This window comes from Mustelus asterias, chromosome 12, assembly GCF_964213995.1.
Source record: "Mustelus asterias chromosome 12, sMusAst1.hap1.1, whole genome shotgun sequence".
Classification (NCBI taxonomy): domain Eukaryota; kingdom Metazoa; phylum Chordata; class Chondrichthyes; order Carcharhiniformes; family Triakidae; genus Mustelus; species Mustelus asterias.
In genome coordinates, this window is record NC_135812.1 from 102,380,351 (window position 1) to 102,403,745 (window position 23,395).

At 50.5% G+C, this 23,395-nt stretch overlaps 2 non-coding genes and 1 pseudogene across 2 annotated transcripts; 2 read left to right on the forward strand and 1 right to left on the reverse strand.

Moving 5' to 3' along the window:
- Positions 1 to 3,320: 3,320 nt before the first annotated feature.
- LOC144502188 (U2 spliceosomal RNA) lies at positions 3,321 to 3,450 on the forward strand (annotated as a pseudogene).
- Positions 3,451 to 3,654: 204 nt separating this feature from the next.
- Positions 3,655 to 3,847, forward strand: LOC144502123 (U2 spliceosomal RNA). The gene has a single exon (XR_013499268.1). It is a non-coding gene; the product is annotated as a U2 spliceosomal RNA (small nuclear RNA).
- An 18,678-nt stretch (positions 3,848 to 22,525) lies between these two features.
- On the reverse strand, positions 22,526 to 22,631 carry LOC144502149 (U6 spliceosomal RNA). The gene has a single exon (XR_013499286.1). It is a non-coding gene; the product is annotated as a U6 spliceosomal RNA (small nuclear RNA).
- Positions 22,632 to 23,395: the final 764 nt, after the last annotated feature.

Below are 23,395 nucleotides of genomic sequence, written 5' to 3' on the forward strand. Positions count from 1 at the left end.
GCGGGCGTTGGACAGGGGTGGGCACAGTTAGAAGTCTCACACCAGGTTAAAGTCCAACAGGTCTATTTGGAATCACGAGCTTTCGGAGCGCTGCTCCTTCATCAGGTGACCTTGAACATGGACCTGATGAACACTCACCTAATGAAGGAGCAGCGCTCCAAAAGCTCGTGATTCCAAATAGACCTGTTGGACTTTAACCTGGTGTTGCGAGACTTCTTACTGTTCATAGAGAAGGAGAGAGTGCAAAGTGTAGTGTTACATTCATTGCTAGGATGTAGAGAAAGATCAACTTAGTGCGAGGTAGGTCCATTCAAAAGTCTGATGGCAGCAGGGAAGAAGCTGTTCTTGAGTCGGTTGGTACGTGACCTCAGACTTTTGTACCTTTTTCCCGACGGAAGAAGGTGGAAGAATGTCCGGGTGCGTTGGGTCTTTAGTTATGCTGGTTGCTTTTCTGAGGCAGCGGACATGCCGAATTTCCTTAGCCTCCTGAGAAAGTAGAGACGTTGGTGGAGCTTTCTTAACTATAGTGGCGGCATGAGGGGATCAGGACAGGTTGTTGGTGATCTGGACACCTAAAAACATGAAGCTCTCGACCATTTCCACTTGATGGAGAGAGCTGACAGGTGGTGATTTAACCTGAGGATCATGTTATTAAGTATGGTTATCCGATGCAAAGTGTAAGAAGGACAGTGAGGTAGGCCTCAAAGACTTAACAATGGGAGCCCTTTATTGAAGGTGTGTACTGTTCCACACTCAATCCAAGACTGACTCTCTGAGCTCCACCCTGGGAGGAGCTAACTCTCAGGATCACATGACCCACACTCTTAAAGGGGCAGCACACACCACACCTCAAGCGAGGGGTAAGGTTGCCTTCATGAATTGAACCCACGCTGTTGGCGTTGCTCTGCATCACAAACCAGCCATCCTAGCTAAACCGCCATCTACATACGTAAAGAAGGACCCCGGGCAGCTTCAGGCATCCGTCCCTGCTGCCTGCTCAGGAAAACAGGTTGAAATTCAAGGTGGTGGGCTGGTTTCGGAGAGGATGGTGACAGGCTGTGTCTCTCAGCCGATCCTAACTGCTCTCTGCCTAGTTTTAAGTTTGGGCGGGTAAGGAAACGTAGAGACACATTGGATTTTATTTCAAAATCAACTTGCGTTTCTCCCTCAAAAAGTGAAGATTTAATCAGTGGTTATCCACACAAAGCAAAACTCCTTTCTGAGAGTAATGCTGCCAGAGCTCCATGAGTGGGGATTTACACTGGGGCACTTCTGGTATTTGCAGCTTCAAGCCGCCAGTCCGTGTTTGTGATATAAACGGTTTTTCTTTGCAATGTGAATGCTGAGGTAAAGAATTCCAGCTACGCTGAAGTGGTGAAATAAAACTTGCAAAGAATCCGTGTGCCGACATTGCAACCACCAACCCCTCTCCCACCCACCCCCTCACCCTCCACCCCCTCACCCCCCCACCCACTCACTCCCCCACCCCCTCACACCCCCATCCCCTCACCCCCACCCCCTCATTCCCCCAACCCCTCACACCCCCATCCCCTCACCACCACCCCGTCATCCCCCCACCCCCTCACACCCCCAATCCCTGAATCCCTCACCCCTCTCATTCCCCCAACCCCAAATTCCCCATGCCCTCATTCCCCCACATTTCTCATTCCCCCACCCCCTCATTCCCCCATCCCCTCGTTCCCCCACCCACTCACCCCCTCATTCCCCCACCCCCTCATTCCCCCACCCCCTCATTCCCCCATCCCCTCACTCCTCCACCCGCTCACTCCCCACCCCCTCACTCCCCACCCCCTCATCCCTCTCCTCCCCCCAATCCCTCTCCCCCCCCACCCCCTCACCCTCCACCCCCTCACTCCCCACCCCCTCATCCCCCTCCTCCCCCCAACCGCTCTACCCCCACCCCCTCACCCTCCACCCCCTCACTCCCCCACCCCCTAACCCCCCATCCCCTCACTCCCCCACCTCCTCACTTCCCACCCCCTCACTCCCCACCCCCTCATCCCCCCACCCCCTCACTCCCTTGCGTCCCTCACCCAGTATTCTGGTAACCATCCCAACCCTCCTTTTCTATTTGACCAACGGACAACTCCATTCGGCTGAGCTGCTGAGCAGAGCCGTTTTGTAATTGGATTTCTGCACACTTGGTTAAACAAAAAGCAGAAAATAGCCCCATTCATAATTGCTGGCGCTCGCTGGGGAAGTGGCTCACACACCAGTGACGGGGCTTGTTGCCTCAGCTTCACCCTGAGGGAGGAGGTGTCGAGGGAGGGCTGCAAGCCTCTGAGGGAGATGTCAGGAGGCACTAGCATCAGCGAGGGGATAGGCTGGTCACCGCTGGGCAGTGTTGCGGACTGGCTCCTTAGGCTCCCCGCTGGACAAGAAACCATCTTGGAAGGGGGAAATGTCATCCGATATAATGTGGACTTTGGATGGCAACGTGAAACTGGGCTCATTAATTCAGCTGCCTGTCATAAATCCCTGCTGGCTCTCAGCTGCAGGCATTCCAGTCGGGAGGGATGTACAAGCGAGTGGCTGAAGCTGGAGGCGGGCCTCCATGAGGGGTGGGGGGTGGCTGCAGAGAAGGTTTAGCTGGAATGGTTCAAGGAATGAGGACATTTGGCCACAAGGTTAGAGTGCCTCACATTGTGGTCAAATGAGAAATTCAGCTCAACATAAAACTGGACACTTTAAATTAATACGGCTTAAAAAAATGCATCTACAAGGTTACCACAGATCAAAAGCCAACAGGGGCACAAACCAGAACTGTCTCGCATATCAAACAGGGGTGCTTCACTTTAACAATAGGGATGTCATCAGGATCTGAACCCTTACACATTGGATAGAGGCTCATCTTTACAATGGAAGAGCTGTTATGGCCCAACACCCATCGGGAGGTATTCAGTCAGAATACATTACGATTGTGTATTCCCCAGTTTCAGCCTGACTCCCTGCAATAAAACCCCATCCTGAAAGAAATATGTAAAATTAGGATGATGTGACCTAAACTCATTGGGTGCTGTGACACCCCACCCCACCCCCACCCCCCACCGCCCCTCACCCTGTCACCCCTTTGGCCGAAAACCAGAGAATTTTTGAAGAAGGGAAGTGGAATAAAAATAGCAATTTTCGAGACAATCTCCGGCGTAGATTCCACCAAAACTACTGTAACCTGGGGGGATGCAAGAGGGCGTGCGAGATCCACCTTCGTGCTAAGGGGACCCTGAGTTCAACTGTCACCATGAGCTCAGTGAACTGAATCCAGCAACCCAATCGATTTCACCAGACTGGGTAATATCTATTTCGCTTCTCGGCCTTTTGGCTAAGATCAAGTGTAGTATCGGATCTGCACTTGGTTGAGGTCATGAGGTTACGCTGAGGCTTCATATGTTTCATATGAAGCAATTTTTAAAAGCGGCATCTCGGCCTTTTGGCTAAGATGCAAATGAGCTCAAGTCTTGGAGGAGGAACCTCCCCCTTCTCCAATCAGCTTGACTCATGTAGATCAGGCCCAGGACAGAGTGGTTTGGTCGCTCGCCCTGTCTTGTCAGCCTGGATCTGAAATGTCTCAACTTGTTGAGACTCTGAATTGGATTTGATTTGATTGAATTGGAAAAGTAAAAAAAAAATCTATTTCTCGCTTCTCGGCCTTTTGGCTAAGATCAAGTGTAGTGTGGATTGGATGCTGCACTTGGTTGAGGTCATTGGGTTACATTGAAGCTTCATATGTTTCATATGAAGCAATTTTTAAAAGCTGCATCCCGGCCTTTTGGCTAAGATGCAAAGGAGCTCAAGTCTTGGAGGAGGTGTTGCTTTGCTCCTCCAATCAACTTGGCTCATGTAGATCAGGCCCAGGACAGGGTGATTTGGTCGCTCGCCCTGTCTTGTCAGCCTGGATCTGAAATATCTCAACTTGTTGAGACTCTGAATTGGATTTGATTTGATTGAATTGGAAAAGTATATTTTTAAAAAATTTTAAAAATCTATTTCTCAGGTAATTTGCCTAGTTTGGGGAAAGCTAACTTAATATATTGTGTAAGAGTGGTTTCTTTAACCTGTGAGTGCTTTTAATAAAGCTAAATTAGAACCACATTCCTTCGTCTGTCTCAAAAAAACCAGTTTATTTATTATTCACAAGTAAGGCTTATATTAACGCTGCAATGAAGTTACTGTGAAATTCCCCTAGTCGCCACACTCTGGCACCTGTTCAGGTCAATGCACCCTAACCAGCACATCTTTCAGACTGTGGGAGGAAACCGGAGCACCCGGAGGAAACCCACGCAGACACGGGGAGAACATGCAGACTCCACACAGACAGTGACCCAAGCCGGGAATCGGACCCGTGTCCCTGGCGATGTGAGGCAGCAGCGCTAACCACTGTGTCACCGTGCCACCCATAGAGTAAAGGCATTTGAGTAAATATCGGATAAATTGGTCAAAATGTCTGTATAAAATATTTCAATGTGCTCTAGCCTTCTGAGTTGCCCCATGAGCCTCCCCACTGACCCTGACTTTGCCCACCAAATAAACCCATCAAAGGTTACACCCCTTTCACGACCAATCAAAACAGTATATAAAAAAGACTAAATCTGACAATTATTGTTACAGATTCTGTATCGGGCCAGGGGAATATTTGAACTGTGGCAATGTGATAGGGCTGTTTTTTAATTTTCTGCCTTGTGTAAACTGAAGTAAGCTTGTTCCTGACTGTGCGGCAAATGGAAATTTCCGGAACTATTGCTACATAATCTTATTGGTTTCACAAGTCTTGAAAAGTCCAAACAGCGCAACTGGTTACTTTTCCCCTTTTGAATGTCAGTCTATAAACAGGCAATCCAGTGGTTGCCTGTTTATAGACTTGTTAATCATCTCTCAAATGTAACCCAGGGATCTCCCACAGTGAGTGAGATAATCAGAACTTGGAATTAAACAGAAATAAAGAGAAAGGGAGTGAGAATAGATTGGCAGCTGTGGCTCAGTTGGTTAGTTCTGAGTAACAGGGTTTCAGAATCCAGTGCCAATTCAGGGGTTTTGAAATAACTCCTCATTGGCTGCTATCCCTTCATCACTTTCCCTTTATTTACAAACTCAATTCCACTCCAAGAGTGTTTCAGGCACACAGTCAGAATCCGGAGTGTCAGTGGACCTGACACTCCTACATTCATACACAGGTGAGGCCCCCTGCTTTGGGCAGGAAATTATGGACTCAATCAGGGAGCTCATACTCCAAGAGGCCAATCTCATGGGTCTCGTTGAAGTCATTACAGACTTGAGCCCAAGATTCAACTTGACACTCCACTGCAGTACTGAGGGAGTGTCGCACTGTCAGAGGGTCAGTACTGAGGGAGTGTCGCACTGACAAAGGGTCATTACTGAGGGAGTGCTGCACTGCCAGGGGGTCAGTACTGAGGGAGTGTCGCACTGACAAAGGGTCATTACTGAGGGAGTGCTGCACTGCCAGGGGGTCAGTACTGAGGGAGTGTCGCACTGTCTGAGGGAGTGCTGCACTGTCAGAGGGTCATTACTGAGGGAGTGCTGCACTGTCAGAGGGTCATTACTGAGGGAGTGCCGCACTGTCAGAGGGTCATTACTGAGGGAGTGCTGCACTGTCAGAGGGTCATTACTGAGGGAGTGCCACACTGTCAGAGGGTCAGTACTGAGGGAGGGCTGCACTGTCAGAGGGTCATTACTGAGGGAGTGCCACACTGTCAGAGGGTCAGTACTGAGGGAGTGTCGCACTGTCAGAGGGTCAGTACTGAGGGAGTGCCGTACTGTCAGAGGGTCATTACTGAGGGAGTGCCGCACTGTCAGAGGGTCATTACTGAGGGAGTGCTGCACTGTCAGAGGGTCAGTACTGAGGGAGTGCCGCACTGTCAGAGGGTCAGTACTGAGGGAGTGCTGCACTGTCACAGGGTCAGTACTAAGGGAGTGCCGCACTGTCAGAGGGTCAGTACTGAGGGAGTGCCGTACTGTCAGAGGGTCAGTGCTGAGGGAGTGCCGCACTGTCAGAGGGTCAGTACTGAGGGAGTGCTGCATTGTCAGAGGGTCAGTACTGAGGGAGTGCTGCATTGTCAGAGGGTCAGTACTGAGGGAGTGCCGTACTGTCAGAGGGTCAGTGCTGAAGGAGTGCCGCACTGTCAGAGGGTCAGTACTGAGGGAGTGCTGCATTGTCAGAGGGTCAGTACTGAGGGAGTGCTGCATTGTCAGAGGGTCAGTACTGAGGGAGTGCTGCACTGTCAGAGGGTCAGTACTGAGGGAGTGCCGTACTGTCAGAGGGTCATTACTGAGGGAGTGCTGCACTGTCAGAGGGTCAGTACTGAGGGAGTGCCGCACTGTCAGAGGGTCATTACTGAGGGAGTGCCGCACTGTCAGAGGGTCATTACTGAGGGAGTGCCGCACTGTCAGAGGGTCATTACTGAGGGAGTGCCGCACTGTCAGAGGGTCATTACTGAGGGAGTGCCGCACTGTCAGAGGGTCATTACTGAGGGAGTGCTGCACTGTCAGAGGGTCATTACTGAGGGAGTGCCACACTGTCAGAGGGTCATTACTGAGGGAGTGTCGCACTGTCAGAGGGTCAGTGCTGAGGGAGTGCCGCACTGTCAGAGAGGCAGTACTGAGGGAGTGCTGCACTGTCAGGGGGTCAGTGCAGAGGGAGGGCCGCATTGACAGAAGGTTAGTATTGAGGGAGTGCTGCACTGTCACAGGGTCAGTACTAAGGGAGTGCCGCACTGTCAGAGGGTCAGTACTGAGGGAGTGCCGTACTGTCAGAGGGTCAGTGCTGAGGGAGTGCCGCACTGTCAGAGGGTCAGTACTGAGGGAGTGCTGCATTGTCAGAGGGTCAGTACTGAGGGAGTGCTGCATTGTCAGAGGGTCAGTACTGAGGGAGTGCTGCACTGTCAGAGGGTCAGTACTGAGGGAGTGCCGTACTGTCAGAGGGTCATTACTGAGGGAGTGCCGCACTGTCAGAGGGTCAGTACTGAGGGAGTGCCGCACTGTCAGAGGGTCAGTGCTGAGGGAGTGCCGCACTGTCAGAGGGTCAGTACTGAGGGAGTGCTGCATTGTCAGAGGGTCAGTACTGAGTGAGTGCTGCATTGTCAGAGGGTCAGTACTGAGGGAGTGCTGCATTGTCAGAGGGTCAGTACTGAGGGAGTGCCGCACTGTCAGAGGGTCAGTACTGAGGGAGTGCTGCACTGTCAGAGGGTCAGTACTGAGGGAGTACCGTACTGTCAGAGGGTCATTACTGAGGGAGTGCTGCACTGTCAGAGGGTCAGTACTGAGGGAGTGCTGCACTGTCAGAGGGTCAGTACTGAGGGAGTGCTGCACTGTCAGAGGGTCAGTACTGAGGGAGTGCTGCATTGTCAGAGGGTCAGTACTGAGTGAGTGCTGCATTGTCAGAGGGTCAGTACTGAGGGAGTGCCGCACTGTCAGAGGGTCAGTACTGAGGGAGTGCTGCACTGTCAGAGGGTCAGTACTGAGGGAGTACCGTACTGTCAGAGGGTCATTACTGAGGGAGTGCTGCACTGTCAGAGGGTCAGTACTGAGGGAGTGCTGCACTGTCAGAGGGTCAGTACTGAGGGAGTGCTGCACTGTCAGAGGGTCAGTACTGAGGGAGTGCCGCACTGTTGAAGGTGGGTGTAACAGATCTCATCGCATCATTTTGAGGAGTAGGTGAGTTGCCCCAGTGTCCTGGACAAAATACCCCTCAATTAACATCCCAAAAACTAATTATCTGATCGTTACCACTTTGCGTTTTGTGGGAGCTTGCTATGTACAAATTGACTGCTGTGTTTCTTACACTACAACAGCGACTCATATCGGGGTCACCCTCACAGCAACAGTGACAAGGATTGCAAAAGGGCTGAAAGGTAGAAATCTGCCTTGGAACAGCCAGCATTTCCAGGGGCAGGTAAGATTCAAAAAGTGATCAGGGCATTCCAAAGGCATGAGAGCATCGAAAGGTGACTTGCTGTAATGAGTAGAAACAGATTACTTAGATGACTGCTAAGAAATGTTAAGTTCCCAAACAGAAACAGTTTATCTAAATGACTGGGTGATTCAGGGCTAAAGAAAAGCTAAGCTCCGCGCATGGTAAGAGTTCGAGCTATGTAGACAGCCGACTTTCAAGTTGAAATAACAAAATGGGAAATAATATAACTGTTACCCCCATCCCCACCCCCCCCTCACAAGACAGGGCAGTCCGCACCTCAAAACGAGAAGCCAGTCCGGCACTCACAACCTGGAGGCTGGGACCTACTTCACAGGAAGGGGTCCTGTAACACCTTTCACCAGGCAGCACAGTGGCACAGTGGTTAGCACTGCTGCCCCACAGCGCCAGGGAACCGGGTTCTATTCCCGGCTTGGGTCACTGTCAAAGAACAAAGAACAAAGAACAGTACAGCACAGGAAACAGGCCCTTCGGCCCACCAAGCCTGTGCCGCTCCTTGGTCCAACTAGACCAATCGTTTGTATCCCTCCATTCCCAGGCTGCTCATGTGACTATCCAGGTAAGTCTTAAACGATGTCAGCGTGCCTGCCTCCACCACCCTACTTGGCAGCGCATTCCAGGCCCCCACCACCCTCTGTGTAAAAAACATCCCTCTAATATCTGAGTTATACTTCGCCCCTCTCACCTTGAGCCCGTGACCTCTCGTGAACGTCACATCTGATCTGGGAAAAAGCTTCCCTATCTATCCCCTTCATAATCTTGTACACCTCTATTAGATCTCCCCTCATTCTATGTCTATGTGGAGTATGCACATTCTCCCCGTGTCTGCGTGGGTTTCCTCTGGGTGCTCCGGTTTCCTCCCACAGTCCGACAGATGTGCTGGTTAGGTGCATTGGCCAGGCTAAATTCTCCCTCAGTGTACCCGAACAGGTGCTGGATTGTGGCAACTAGGGGATTTTCACAGTAACTTCATTGCATGGTGGCACAGTGGTTAGCACTGCTGCTTCACAGCTCCAGGGACCTGGGTTCGATTCCCGGCTTGGGTCACTGTCTGTGTGGAGTTTGCACATTCTCCTTGTGTCTGCGTGGGTTTCCTCCGGGCGCTCCGGTTTCCTCCCACAATCCAAAGATGTGCGGGTTAGGTTGATTGGCCATGCTAAAAAAATTGCCCCTTAGTGTCCTGGGATGTGTAGATTAGAGGGATTAGTGGGTAAAATATGTAGGGATATGGGGGTAGGGCCTGGGTGGGATTGTGGTCGGTGCAGACTCGATGGGCCGAATGGCCTCTTTCTGTACTGTAGGGTTTCTATGATTCTATGATGATTGCAGTGTTAATGTAAGCTTACTTGTGACTAATAATGAACATAAACTAAAAAAAACTAATGTTGCATTTAAGTCTTAGAACCAATGGAATGCAGGAAATCTTTGTAAAGGCAGTTTAAATATCTTCTGGACCAGGAAAAGACGTTTCCTAGATTTGATCGTCAGCCCTGTATTGAGTGGTAACTATAAGCTGGATTTGACATACAGAGTTAATTAATTTGGATGTTGTTTGGGAAAGGGAAGTCTGAGTGAGTTCAGGGATTGTAGATGTATTTTGGAACAAGGGGTAATTCCTACACAGACATTGGCATGGCCAATCAACCTAACCCGCACATCTTTGGAGGCCTTTCAGCCCATCAATCTTGCATCGACAATGATTCTACCCAGGCCCTATCCCTGTTAACCCATGTATTTACCCTGCCAACCCCCTCTAACTGAGAGGCAATTTAGCACGGCCAATCCACCTAACCCACACATCTTTGGATTGTGGGAGGAAACTGGAGCACCCGGAGGAAGCCCACGCAGACACGGGGAGAACGTGCAGACTCCGCACAGATAGTGACCCAAGGCTGGAATTGAACCTAGGTCCCTGGCGCTGTGAGGCAGCAGTGCTAACCACTGTGCCACTGTGCCATTAAATCAAATGAAACTCATTTCAGAAAGTTAGGGCTGGTATTTAACTAAGTAAGGAGCCTTTTAATGCTGAGGTTTATGTTTCTATAATGCCATTCAACCTCTCTGGCTCAGAACACTGAAACTGTGGAGTGTCACAGTCATCTGTTTTTAGAGGATCTTTACATTTTTAATATTTCCTATTCTTTTCCTCTCTGTCCCTTTCTTTTCTTCCCCTTAATTCAATGTTTCTTCCCCTCTCTTTCTGCATCTTGTTTGACTCTAATTTACCCTGTTCCCTTCTCTGTTGCTCCTCTGTTTATTTCCCCAATCTTCAAACTCCTTGATGAAGGCACAGTAAGAAGCCTCACAACACCAGGGTAAAGTCCAACAGGTTTATTTGGAATCATGAGCTTTCGGAGCGCTGCTCCTTCATCAGGTGAGTCAACCAGCGTTCCGAAAGCTCGGGATTCCAAATAAACCTGTTGGACTTTAACCTGGTATTGTGAGACTTCTTACTGTGTTTACCCCAGTCCAACGCCTGCATCTCAACAGAGTGCCTGGCCCATCATTTACCAAGTTCCCAGTTGTCCCTCGCCGCTCCTCTACCGTTACCAGCTCACACTTAGAATTTCATAGAAATTTTTCATAGAATTTCATAGAATCCCTACAGTACAGAAGGAGGCCATTTGGCCCATCGAATCTGTACCCACCTCAATCCCTATTCCCATAACTCTCATTTACCATGGTAATTGGCGGCACGGTAGCACAGTGGTTAACACTGCTGCTTCACAGCTCCAGGGTCCCGGGTTCGATTTCCGGCTCGGGTCACTGTCTGTGTGGAGTTTGCACATTCTCCTCGTGTCTGCGTGGGTTTCCTCCGGGTGCTCCGGTTTCCTCCCACAGTCCAAAGATGTGCGGGTTAGGTTGATTGGCCAGGTTAAAAATTGCCCCTTAGAGTTCTGAGATGCGTAGGTTAGCGGGATTAGCGGGTAAATATGTGGGGGTAGGGCCTGGGTGGGATTGTGGTCGGTGCAGACTCGATGGGCCGAATGGCCTCCTTCTGCACTGTAGGGTTTCTATGATTCTAATTCCCCTGACATAAGGTGCAATTTTCCATGGCCAATCAACCTAACCCACACATCTTTTGAGTGTGGGATGAAACTGGAGCACCCGGAGGAAACCCACGCAGACACGGGGAGAACGTGCAAACTCCACACAGGCAGTGACCCGAGGCCAGAATTGAACCCAGGTCCCTGGCGCTGTGCTAACCACTGTGCCGCCCCCTCCAACAAGCAATGCTCCAAATGTTTGAGCTGTGGGTGAGGACAAAGTGCAACAGGACACACAGAGAGATTCCCCCACTCCAGCAAACTCTGGAGTTTCTGTTTTGCTGATTTCTGTTTTGCTGATGAAGCAAGCTGTCAGTGCAAGGAGAAAAATGCAAAAAGTTTGAAGATGTCTTTAAAAATTCCAAGGCGGGTAGAAGGTCGCACCACTTTGCAAATACCTGCACTATATTTAACCATCTTATTGCTAATAATTTTAGGAATGTCTATTATCATCACCAGGCTAACAGACATCTGGAATGTGCGTTAGAGAAGGTTACCACGGAGAGGGAGAGGCACTAATTCATCCGGTATACTTCTGGGGAGAGGAAGGTCTGGATTTGCAATACTTTTGTGTGAGGAAATGCTTTCTGATGTTGCCCTTGTGTGGCCTAGCGCTAGCTTTAATTTTAATTTGGTTATACCCAGATGTGCTGAAACCTTCAACCAGAGGAAATCTACTCCATCAAAACCTTTACTCATGTCAGACATCTCAATTAGGCCACTTCTTATTTTTCGACACTTAAGGACAGATGTACATCTGGTCCTAGAACTTCAATCTCTTTAACTCTGGTATCATTCTGGTGAATCTGCCTGCATACCCTCCGATCCCACTTTCCCAGGGCGGCACGGTGGCACACTGGTTAGCACTGCTGCCTCACAGCGCCAGGGACCCGGGTTCGATTCCCAGTTTGGGTCACTGTCTGTGCAGAGTCTGCACATTCTCCCCGTGTCTGCGTGGGTTTCCTCCGGGTGCTCCAGTTTCCTCCCACAGTCCAAAAGACGTGCAGGTTAGGAGCATTGGCCATGCTAAATTCCCCCTCGGTGTATCCGAACAGGTGCCAGAGTGTGGCGACTAGGGGATTTTCACAGTAACTTCTTTGCAGTGTGAATGTAAGCCTACTTGTGATATTAATAAATAAACTGAAAAAAACCCAAGCCCACCACCTGTTCAATACCTCAACACATCTAAAGGTAAGTTGTTACGGTTATCCCCATTCCTCCCCGCTTCCTCTCCTAAGGTGCTTCACAGGAGAAATATCAGACAAAATTTGACACCAAAGTCACTGTAGGAGATATTGGGGCCAGGTGGCCGGAAGCTGGGTCAAAGAGATGGAGATGGATATCGTAAAGGAGATGAAACAGGTTTCGGGAAAGAATTCCAGGGCCTTGGCAACACAAGGCCCAACCACCAATTATGGAGTGGTTAAAATTAGGGTAGTGCAAGAATCCTGAATTAGAGGAGTATCGATATCTCAGAGGGTGGGAAGCCTGCGGGGGGGGGGAAAGGGTGGTCGCCAACTCTCCGGGATTGGCCTGGAGTCACCAAGAATTGACCATCAACCTCCAGGACACTGCTGAGTGCCACCCTGGAGAAAATCATCGGGGCATTGAACAAGATTGGGCCTTTTCTCATCTTCTTTGAGCATTTCTCTTTCACAGGGATGAAAATATTGAAAATGGGGGGGGTGGAATGGGGGGGTGGGGGGAGGCGGGGTGGGGGGAGGCGGGGGGGTGGGGAATGGGGGGGTGGGGAGGCGGGGGGAGGCGGGGGGGGGGGGGTAAACGTCTGACATTAAGCATCATCCGGTTGGGTAATGAGTCTTTCTGCTTTCCAATTGGTGTACGTCACAAGGATGGATGTGTTGGCCAACTAATGGCTGGAGCACAGGGACAAGTCATGTGATGAAACCTCCAGGAATACACCGAGTCAGAGTTGGCAAACCTACAGAGGAGATAACGTTTGGTGGTTAAAGACAATGGAGCGGTTTGGACACAAATTTTAAAATTTGAATCATCTGTAAAGGGAGAATCTGGAATAGAGAGACAGAACTCTTCATCATTTTGGATTACAGAACTAATTTATTTGCATATATGCATGGATATTAAAATGAGCATGACGCCATTTTGTTTGAGTCTGTTGTCTTTCTCTCACTCTCCAACACTGATTGAGGAAGCGCTGGAACTGAACCGGTGCCAGCTTTTCCCTCCTTGTCTTCATAGAATCAAAGAATCCCCACAATGCAGAAGAAAGCCATTCGGCCCATCGAGGTTGTCCGGCAGAGCAACTTATCCGGGCCCATCCCTTCCCCATAACCCAGCGCATTTAGCATGGCCAATCCACCTAACCAGCACATCTTTGGAGTGTGGGAGGAAACCCACGCAGATACGGGGAGAACGTGCAGACTCCAACAGACAGTCACCCGAGGCCGGAATTGAACCCAGATCCCTGGCATTGTGAGGCAGCAGTGCTAATCACTGTGCCACCGTGCCACCCTAGAGTTAACGTTTCAGGTCTGTGGCCTTTCATCAGAACTACTAGTGATTGCCGTTGATTTCAAACAAGGACACGGGTGTTGTAGTGTCGTGACTACATTGTTAGTGGATGAGACATTCAGAGGCTGGAACTAACGATCTGCAAGAATGCAGTTTCAATTCCACCAAATCAACTTCAACATTTGAATTCAATAAAACAGTAAAAGTGACCATGAAATTGTTCTAAAATCCCAGCCGGTTCCCATCATCCTCTGGGAAAGGAAATCTGCCGCCCTTTCCCTGTCAGGCCCCTATGTGACTCCAGTGGCCACATCATTAGCTCTGAAGCAACATTGAGCATTAAGGGAGATGTACAGGGGAGGTTTTTCACACAGAGATTGGTGGGTGCCTGGAACGCGCTGCCAGAGGAGGTGGTGGAAGCAGGCAAGTTAGCAATATTTAAGAGGCATCTGGATGGGTCCATGAGTAGGAAGAGAATAGCGAGATACGGACTGAGGAAGAGCAGAAGGTTTTTTAGTTTAGTGAGGGCATCATGATCAGCACAGACCTGGAGGGCCGAAGGGCCTGTTCCTGTGGTGTACCTCTCTTTGTTCTTCTCTTTGTTTGTACCTAAACTGCTCAATGTCAAACTGGCAACCATGCAGCAATTCAAAAAGCTGGCTCACCACCACATTGTGGGACATGGGCGTCGCTGGCCAGCATTTATTGCCCATCCCTAGTTGTCCTAGGAGGGTAGTTGAGAGTCAACCACGTTGCTGTGGCTCTGGAGACACATGTAGGCCAGACAAGGTAAGGATGGCAGATTTCCTTCCCTAAAGGACATTAGTGAACTAGATGGGTTTTTCTAACAATGGTTTGATTGGTCATCAGTAGATTCTTAATACCAGATATTGTTCATTGAATTCAAATTCCACCATCTGCCATTGCGGGATTCATTGAATAATAGAATCCTACAGTGTAGAAGGAGGCCATTCGGCCCATCATGTCTGCATCGACCACAATCCCACCCAGGCCCTATCCTCATACCCCCATGCATTTACCCTAGCTAGTCCTCCAATCACTAAAGGACAATTTAGCACGGCCAATCCACCTAACCCGCACATCTTTGGACAGTGGGAGGAAACCAGAGCACCCGGAAGAAACCCACGCAGACACGGGGAGAACATGCAAACTCCACACAGACAGTGACCCAAGCATGGGAATTGAACCCAGGTTCCTGGTGCTGTGAGGCAGCAGTGCTAACCACTGTGCCACTGTGCCGTCCCAAAAACCTGGGTCCCCAGAACATTAGCTGAGTTTCTGGATTAATGGTCTAGCGCTAATACCATGAGGTCATCACCTTCCTCCTAGGGATGGAGACTAAATGACGGCCCCTCCTGCTGTGGCCATAAGACCATAAGACATAGGAGCAGAATTAGGCCACTCGGCCCATTGAGTCTGCTCCGCTATTCCATCATGGCTGATATTTTTCTCATCCCCATTCTCCTGCCTTTTCCCCATAACCCCTGATCCCCTTATTAATCAGGAACCTATCTATCTCTGGTCTTAAAGACACTCAATGACCTGGCCTCCACAGCCTTCTGCGACAAAGAGTTCCACAGATTCATCACTCTCTGGCTGAAGAAATTCCTCCTCATCTCTGTTTTAAAGGATCGTCTCTTTAGCCTGAGGTTGTACCCTCTGGTTCTAGTTTTTCCTACTAGTGGAAACATCCTCTCCACGTCCTCTCTATCCAGGCCTCGCAGCATCCTGTAAGTTTCAATAAGATCCCCCCTCATCCTTCTAAACTCCAATGAGTACAGATCCAGAGTCCTCAACCGTTCCTCATAAGACAAGCTCTTCATTCCAGGGATCATCCTTGTGAACGTTCTCTGGACCCTTCCCAAGGTCAGCACATCCTTCCTCAGATACGGGGTCCAAAACTGCTCACAATACTCCAAATGGGGTCTGACCAGTGAGGAAAAAAATTTGAAAATCGCGCCCCTGTCACATCATTCCCGGGCCGCAAAAAACGGATAAACGGCCCGGGAGCAAAAAGCGGGAGCGATGGCCCCCACAGACACCATCCCTCCCCTACAACATAACTGTCCCCCTTAGCCAGCCCCCCACTACCCAGATCGATCGCGACTCTCTGCCCCCTTTCCCCCCGCCACCGATCGCCCGCAAAGTGGCAGCGGATCCCCCGCTTCTGTCCATCTGCCGCTACCCCCCCCCCCCCCCCCACCTCCCCCCCCCCACCCCCCACCAGAGATCCATCTGGCCTCCCTCCCAGTATATTTCACATAGTCACAGCCGAGTACTTTGACAGTTCACTCATTAAGTGCACGCGCACTATTATAGCTGTGGAATCCCTTCTCTCTGCTGCCTGTACAAAGAACAAAGAAAATTACAGCGCAGGAACAGGCCCTTCGGCCCTCCAAGCCTGCACCAACCATGTTACCTGACTGAACTAAAACCCCCTACCCTTCCGGGGACCACATCCTTCTATTCCCATCCTATTCATGTATTTATCAAGACACCCCTTAAAAGTCATTACCGTATCTGCTTCCACTACCTCCCCCGGCAACGAGTTCCAGGCACCCACCACTCTCTGTGTAAAAAATCTGCCTCGTATATCTCCTTGCCCCTCGCACCTCAAACCTGTGCCCCCTAGTAATTAATTCTTCCACCCTGGGAAAAAGCTTCTGACTATCCACTCTGTCTATACTTCTCTTAATCTTGTAGACTTCTATCTGGTCGCCCCTCAACCTCCGTCACTCCAGTGAGAACAAACCAAGTTTCTCCAACCTCTCCTCATAGCTGATGCCCTCCATACCAGGCAACATCCTGGTAAATCTTTTCTGTACCCTCTCCAAAACCTCCACATCCTTCAGATAGTGTGGCGACCAGAATTGAACACTATATTCCAAGTGCGGCCTAACTAAGGTTCTATAAAGCTGCAACATGACTTGCCAAGTTTTAAACTCAATGCCCCGGCCGATGAAGGCAAGCATGTCGTATGCCTTCTTGACTACCTTCTCCACCTGCATTGCCACTTTCAGTGACTTGTACTTGCAAAATCCACCGAGGTACATATCCAGGCCTTTATTGAAGTTGTGTAATGAAACATTTAGGTGTGTGTACAAATAACCACTGCTTGATTCAACAACCTTTGCAATTGTGTTTAGCAACAGCTGATGTTTAGCAACAGCCAACTTGCAGTAAATTCTAAGAGCTGCATTTCCAAGTTTGGAAGATAATTTGGGAAATGGTAACAAGATCATTTCTACTTCTTCTGAACTTGCTGGTGTCGGGGGAAAAAAACAACATTCATGGCAAGTGAAATATAATCGAAGCATTTATAACAGGAATGATCAGAATTAGAAATGTGATGGGATAGAATTAAGTGCCCCCCCCCCCCGCCGCCACCCCCACGAGAATGATCGGACGCCCCCCCCCCCCCCCCCCTCTCCAAGAGAATGATCAGGCCTCCCTCCTCCCTCCCCTCCCCCCCGCCTCCCCACCCACCAGAGATCATCTGACCCACCTCCTCCTCCCCCCCACCAGAGAATGATCTGGCCCGCCTCCCTCCCCCCTCCACCAATCTGAGTCAGAGAGCCATTGGAAGCTCTGAACTTACCTCCTCAGGCACTTCGGAGCGCCCGAGACAGACCTTTGCCGAGCAGGTCTGTTTCGCGCCGAATCTGGAGGCGCGAACGCGACGGTAAAGGGGGCAACGCTGGTAAAGTTGGGCGGGCTGCCCGTTAATTCAATTTAAATTCATGCAAATGCATTTAAATCGCCGTTGCGCCCATTTCGGGCGCGAATCGGATCATGGCCATTTTCAGGCCTTGGTAAAGTGGGCATCAGTGCAGACACGGGCGCGGATCGCGTTAATAGCCTCATGCCCGACTTTACCAAGTTTTCGTGCCCGGAAACGGGCGCGACGCGATGGTAAAATCGGGCCCTTTCCCTGTAACCTCCCCACACTCATCCACCTCCCTTTCCAAATTATTCATTGAATCTGCTTCCACCGTCCTTTCAGATCGAGTGTCCCGGGTCCTGACAACTCCCTGAGTGAAACAAATCTCCTCCCGTCTATCCGTTTAGCAATGATCTGGAATTGCGACGTGTCGGTGCACTCACAGAAGGAATGGTTTTTCTCTCTCTAGCCTCTTGAGAACCTCTATCAGTTTGTGCAGGAATCTCCAGGATTTGAAAATTAATCTCCAGGACACGGCAGAAGCAAAAACCCAGGGGAAAAATCATAGAAGCCTCCAAAAGAATGGTATGTGTTATTTCCTTTTTATTTGCCTGGCTCTGTTTATTCATCATAGAATCATCGAATCCTACAGTGCATTCGGCCCATCGAGTCTGCACCGACCACAATCCCACCCAGACCCTATTCCCATAACCCTACATATTTACCCTGCTAATCCCCCTGGCACTAAGGGGCAATTTAGCATGGCCAATCCACCTAACCCGCACATCTTTGGACAGTGGGAGGAAACTGGAGCACCCGGAGGAAACCCACGTTGACACAGGGAGAATGTGCAAACTCCACACAGACAGTGACCCAAGCCGGGAATCGAACCCGGTTCCCTGGCGCTGTGAGGCAGCAGTGCTAACCGCTGTGCCACATATATGATAATATTGGAGATTGGGGAACGCCATTTGATCAACATTTAGGAATCATTCAATTGGGAATTGAAGAGTCTTTCTGCTTTCCAATTGGCCATGAAAGGCAGAGTCATCGCCAGTGTCAACGTGCGAAGTGACCAATGGCAGGAGAGGGGGGAGGGACCAGCTAGAAACAAGAGGTCACGTGATGAATGTCCAGTCAGAGTTGGTGACCTTATTCCACACCTTGACCTCTCCTTCCCACATCACTGAGTGGCTCCCGTTCCCTATCCCGGGGATAAAGAAATCTCCTCAGTCTCAGAACTGGGCGACAAGTCAGTTTTTATTGCAAAGGGCAATTGCTGGTGAGGACAGGAAGACAATAACACCAGCTGACATCTTTTAGGCAGCAAAGTGTTACTCCTCGAGAGATCCTGCTGACCCTCCGTTCACTCTGACGGAGAGATACTACAGGAGAACTGACAGGACTGCGCCAAGGGACGAAAGAGACTGGGATCTGTTCAGACAGTCTTCAGGCTAATGGACAGTCTCCAGGGACAGATAGAAAAGTGGTAAAAGCTAATGGAGTCCACAAGGATTGGATGGACAAGCACAGGACAGAGAGAAAGAAAGAGAGAGAGAGGGAGAGAGAAAGGGAGAAAAAGAGAGAGAAAGAGAAGGAAGGGAAAGAAAGAGAGAAAGAGGGAGAGAGAAAGAGAGAGAGGGAGAGAGAAAGAGAGAGAAGGAGAGAGAAAGAGAAGGAAAGGAAAGGAAGAGAGAAAGAGGGAGAGAGAAAGAGAGAGAGAAAGAGAGAGGAGAGAGAAAGAGAAGGAAAGGAAAGAAAGAGAGAACGAAAGAAGGAGAGAGAAGGAGAGAGAGGGAGAGTGAAAGAGTGAGAAGGAGAAAGAAAAGGAAGGAAAAGAGAGAGAGGGAGAGAGAAAGGGAGAGAGGGAGAGAGGGAGAGAAAGAGAGAGAAGGGACAGTAAGTGAGAGAGGGAGAGAGAAAAAGGTGTATAGACTGGAATGTATACAGGCAAGTATTTGTACAGGCAGGAACGTGTACAGGTAGGAGCAGGTAGAGGCGGGTATGTATAAAGGCGGGAAGGTGTCAGGCAGCAAGGGCAAGAACAGGTACTGGCAGGAATGTGTACTGGCGGGGACAGGAATAGCCTGTGCTCCATAGGGTGACTGTCTGTGGTTACTGCAGGAATTGCCTGTCTCACTGCAGCCTCATACTGGACAGTTCAAGTTTATTTATTAGTCGCATGTAGACTTACATTAACACTGCAATGAAGTTACTGTGAAAATCCTCTAGTCACCACACTCCGGCGCCTGTTCGGGCACACTGAATTTAGCATGGCCAATGCACCTAACCAGCATGTCTTTCGGACTGTGGGAGGAAACTGGAGCACCCGGAGGAAACCCACGCAGACACGGGGAGAACGTGCAGACTCCACACAGACAGTGACCCAAGCCGGGAATCGAAGTCAGGTCCCTGGCGCTGTGAGGCAGCAGTGCCAACCACTGTGCCACCGTCCGCCTGATACTGTGATCCTCATCTAGTTGTGGGACTTTCTGCCAGTTACTGGTGACTGAATCAAAGGAGTTTATGCAAGAGAGAGTGAGATCCTCGCAGAGGTATGAAGACTAACGTCACAAATTTGGCTGCTAGCTCTACTTGCCGGATGGGCTGAATGGCCCCCTCTCCTGTTTTATGGAGAGAATGCAGAAAATGAGGACGGCCAATCAAAACCACAGCTCCCACAATCCACCAACAACCCGGGATTCTACCTGGAATTTCGGGAATGATTTCCGGAAAGCTGGTCACTGCGCCCACTGCCCAGACGCCTCGGTGAGCCAGTGTCTATATCACTTACATTCCGTTACAAAGCCCGCCTCTAACTCCCAGCCTGAGATACTGTGACAGAGCAGTCATCCTGAACTGGCTTTGCAATATAGAACCAGAGAATATTCCAGTTCAGAATGAGGCCATTCAGCCCCTCACCCTTGCTTTCCCCATAGCCCTGCAAAGATTTTCCCTTCAACTGCTTATGCCATTCCCTTTTGAAAGTTATTATTGAATCTGTTTCTGTCGCCCTTTCAAGCAACACATTCCAGATCACAAAAACTCCCTGCTTACAAAGAATATCCAGGTGACATCCTGAAATCCCCAGGTCCAGGAGTTAGGCAATTATTTTATTCTTGCTGAATCTCTATAACAATTCTCCTGACAGCACCAACACCTTGAGGGTCAGAAACTGGACATTGGGCACTGGCTCCGGGATTCGGCACTGGCTCTGGGATTTAGCACTGGCTCTGGGATTTGGCACTGGCTCTGGGATTCAGGAACTGGCTCTGGGATTCGGCACTGACTCTGGGAGTCGGGCACTGGCTTTGGGATTCGGCACTGGCTCAGGCATTCAGCACTGGCTCTGGGATTCAGCACTGGCTCTGGGATTCAGGCACTGGCTCTGGGATTCAGGCGCTGGCTTTGGGATTCGGCACTGGCTCTGGGATTCAGGCACTGGCTCTGGGATTCAGGTGCTGGCTTTGGGATTCGGCACTGGCTCAGGCATTCAGCACTGGCTCTGGGATTCGGCACTGGCTCTGGGATTCGGCACTGGCTCTGGGATTCGGCACTGGCTCTGGGATTTGGCACTGGCTCTGGGATTCGGCACTGGCTCTGGGATTTAGCACTGGCTCTGTAATTCGGCACTGGCTCTGGGATTCAGGCACCGGCTCTGGGATTCGGGAACTGGCACTGGGATTCAGGCACTGGCTCTGGGATTCAGGCACTGGCTCTCGGATTCGGGCACTGGCTCTGGGATTTGGGCACTAGCTCTGGGATTCAGGCACTGATTCTGGGATTCGGGCACTGTCCCTGGGAGTTAGCACCAGCTCTGGGATTTGGCACTGGCTTTTGGATTCGGGCACTGGCTCTGGGATTCGGCCCTAGCTCTGGGATTCGGGAACCGGCTTTGGGATTTGGCACTGGTTCTGGGATTCAGGCACCTGGCTCCGGGATTCAGGCACTGGATCCGGGATTCAGCACTGGCTTTGGGATTCGCCACTCGCTCTGGGATTCGGGCACTGGCTCTGGAATTCAGGCACAGGCTCTGGGATTCAGGCACTGACTCTGGAATTCGAGAACTGGCTCTAGGATTTGGCACTGGATCTGGGATTCAGCACTGGCTCTGGGATTCGGGCACTGTCCCTGGGAGTTGGCACCGGCTCTGGGATTTGGCACTGGGATTCGGCCCTGGCTCTGGGATTCGGGAACTGGCTCTGGGATTTGGCACTGGTTCTGGGATTCAGGCACTTGCTCTGGGATTCGGGAACTGGCTCCAGGATTCAGGCACTGGATCCGGGATTCAGCACTGGCTTTGGGATTCGCCACTCACTTTGGGATTCGGGCACTGGAGTTCAGAAATTGAACACCCCCAGGTTCCTCGCCCAGACAGCCGCTACCTGTGTGGAAATTCCTGACCCAGGTGACAGCAGGTCAGTGGCTGTTTCCGATGCATCCGGGCCCTGAGCCCTCCCTCCCGGACACTGAGGTCAATGATTGTTCTGCTACTGCCAGTGGACCCATAGAATCCCGAGAGTGCTGCAGGAGGCCACCCGGCCCATCGAGTCTGCACTGACTCGCTTACCCAGGCCCACCCCCACCCCTGCCCTATCCCCATAACACTGTGCATTCATCACACATAATCCACCTAACCCGCACATCTTTGGACTGTGGGAGGAAACCGGAGCACCCGGAGGAAACCCACGCAGACATGGGGAGAACGTGCAAACTCCACACAGACAGTGACCCGAGCTGGGAATCGAACCCGGGTCCCTGGCGCTGTGAGGCAGCAGCGCTAACCACTGTGCCACCGTGCTGCCCAATATCACCCCGAAACTGTGCACAGTTTCCAAGTTGCAGTAAGGAGCCAAGTCCCAGACATCACCAGCACACTGAGTAATGCAATATCTGTTTCAGCAAAAGAGTCATAAATAAAGGGAAGACTTGCATTGATATAGCACCTTTCACAAGCTCAGGATATCTCCAAGTACTTAACCAATTGAATACTTTTTGAAACCATAGAAACCCTACAGTACAGAAAGAGGCCATTCGGCCCATCGAGTCTGCACCGACCACAATCCCACCCAGGCCCTATCCCCATATCCCTACATATTTACCCACTAATCCCTCTAACCTACGCATCTCAGGACACTAAGGGCAATTTTAGCATGGCCAATCAATCTAACCCGCACATCTTTGGACTGTGGGAGGAAACCGGAGCACCCGGAGGAAACCCACGCAGACACGAGGAGAATGTGCAAACTCCACACAGACAGTGACCCAAGCCGGGAATCGAACCCAGGTCCCTGGAGCTGTGAAGCAGCAGTGCTAACCACTGTGCTACCGTGCCGCCCCAAAAATATGGAACGCTTCACGAATTTGCGTGTCATCCTTGCGCAGGGGCCATGCTAATCTTCTCTGTATCGTTCCAATTTTAGTATATGTGCTGCCGAAGTGTAGCCTTTATTCATTCCTGGGACATGGGCGTCGCTGACTGGCCAGCATTTATTGCCCAGGGATCAACCACCTTGCCCTGGAGTCGCCTATAGGACAGACCGGGTAAGGACGGCAGATTTCCTCCCCTAAAGGACACTAGTGAACCAGATGGGTTTTTCCGACAATTCGACAATGGTTTCATGGTCATCAGTAGATTCTTAATTCCAGGTATTTTTTATTGAGTTATAAGTTCTAGCATCTGCCTAGGCGGAATTCAAACCAGGGTCCACAGAACATTAAGAGTTTCTGGATTAATAGTCTAGTGATAACACCACTAGGCCATCACTCTCACATTCACACACACACACTCACTCTCACTCACACACACACACTCACACAGACGCACACATTCTCACACACACACACACTCACATACATACTCACACACGCGCTCTCACTCACACTCACTCTCTCTCACACACACACGCGCTCTCACTCTCTCACACACACAGTCGCACTCACTCTCTCACACACTCACACACACACACACACGCTCTCACTCTCACACACAGTCAAACTCACTCTCACACACACACTCTCACACACATACTCACACACACACACGCGCTCTCACTCACACATACACACACGCGCTCTCACTCTCTCTCACACACAGTCACACACACCCTCACGCACTCTCTCACACAGTCTCTCACACACTCACACACACACATTCACACAGTGGTATCTGTTCTGTGTTGCACTCTCAGGACACAAGAACATGGAGTT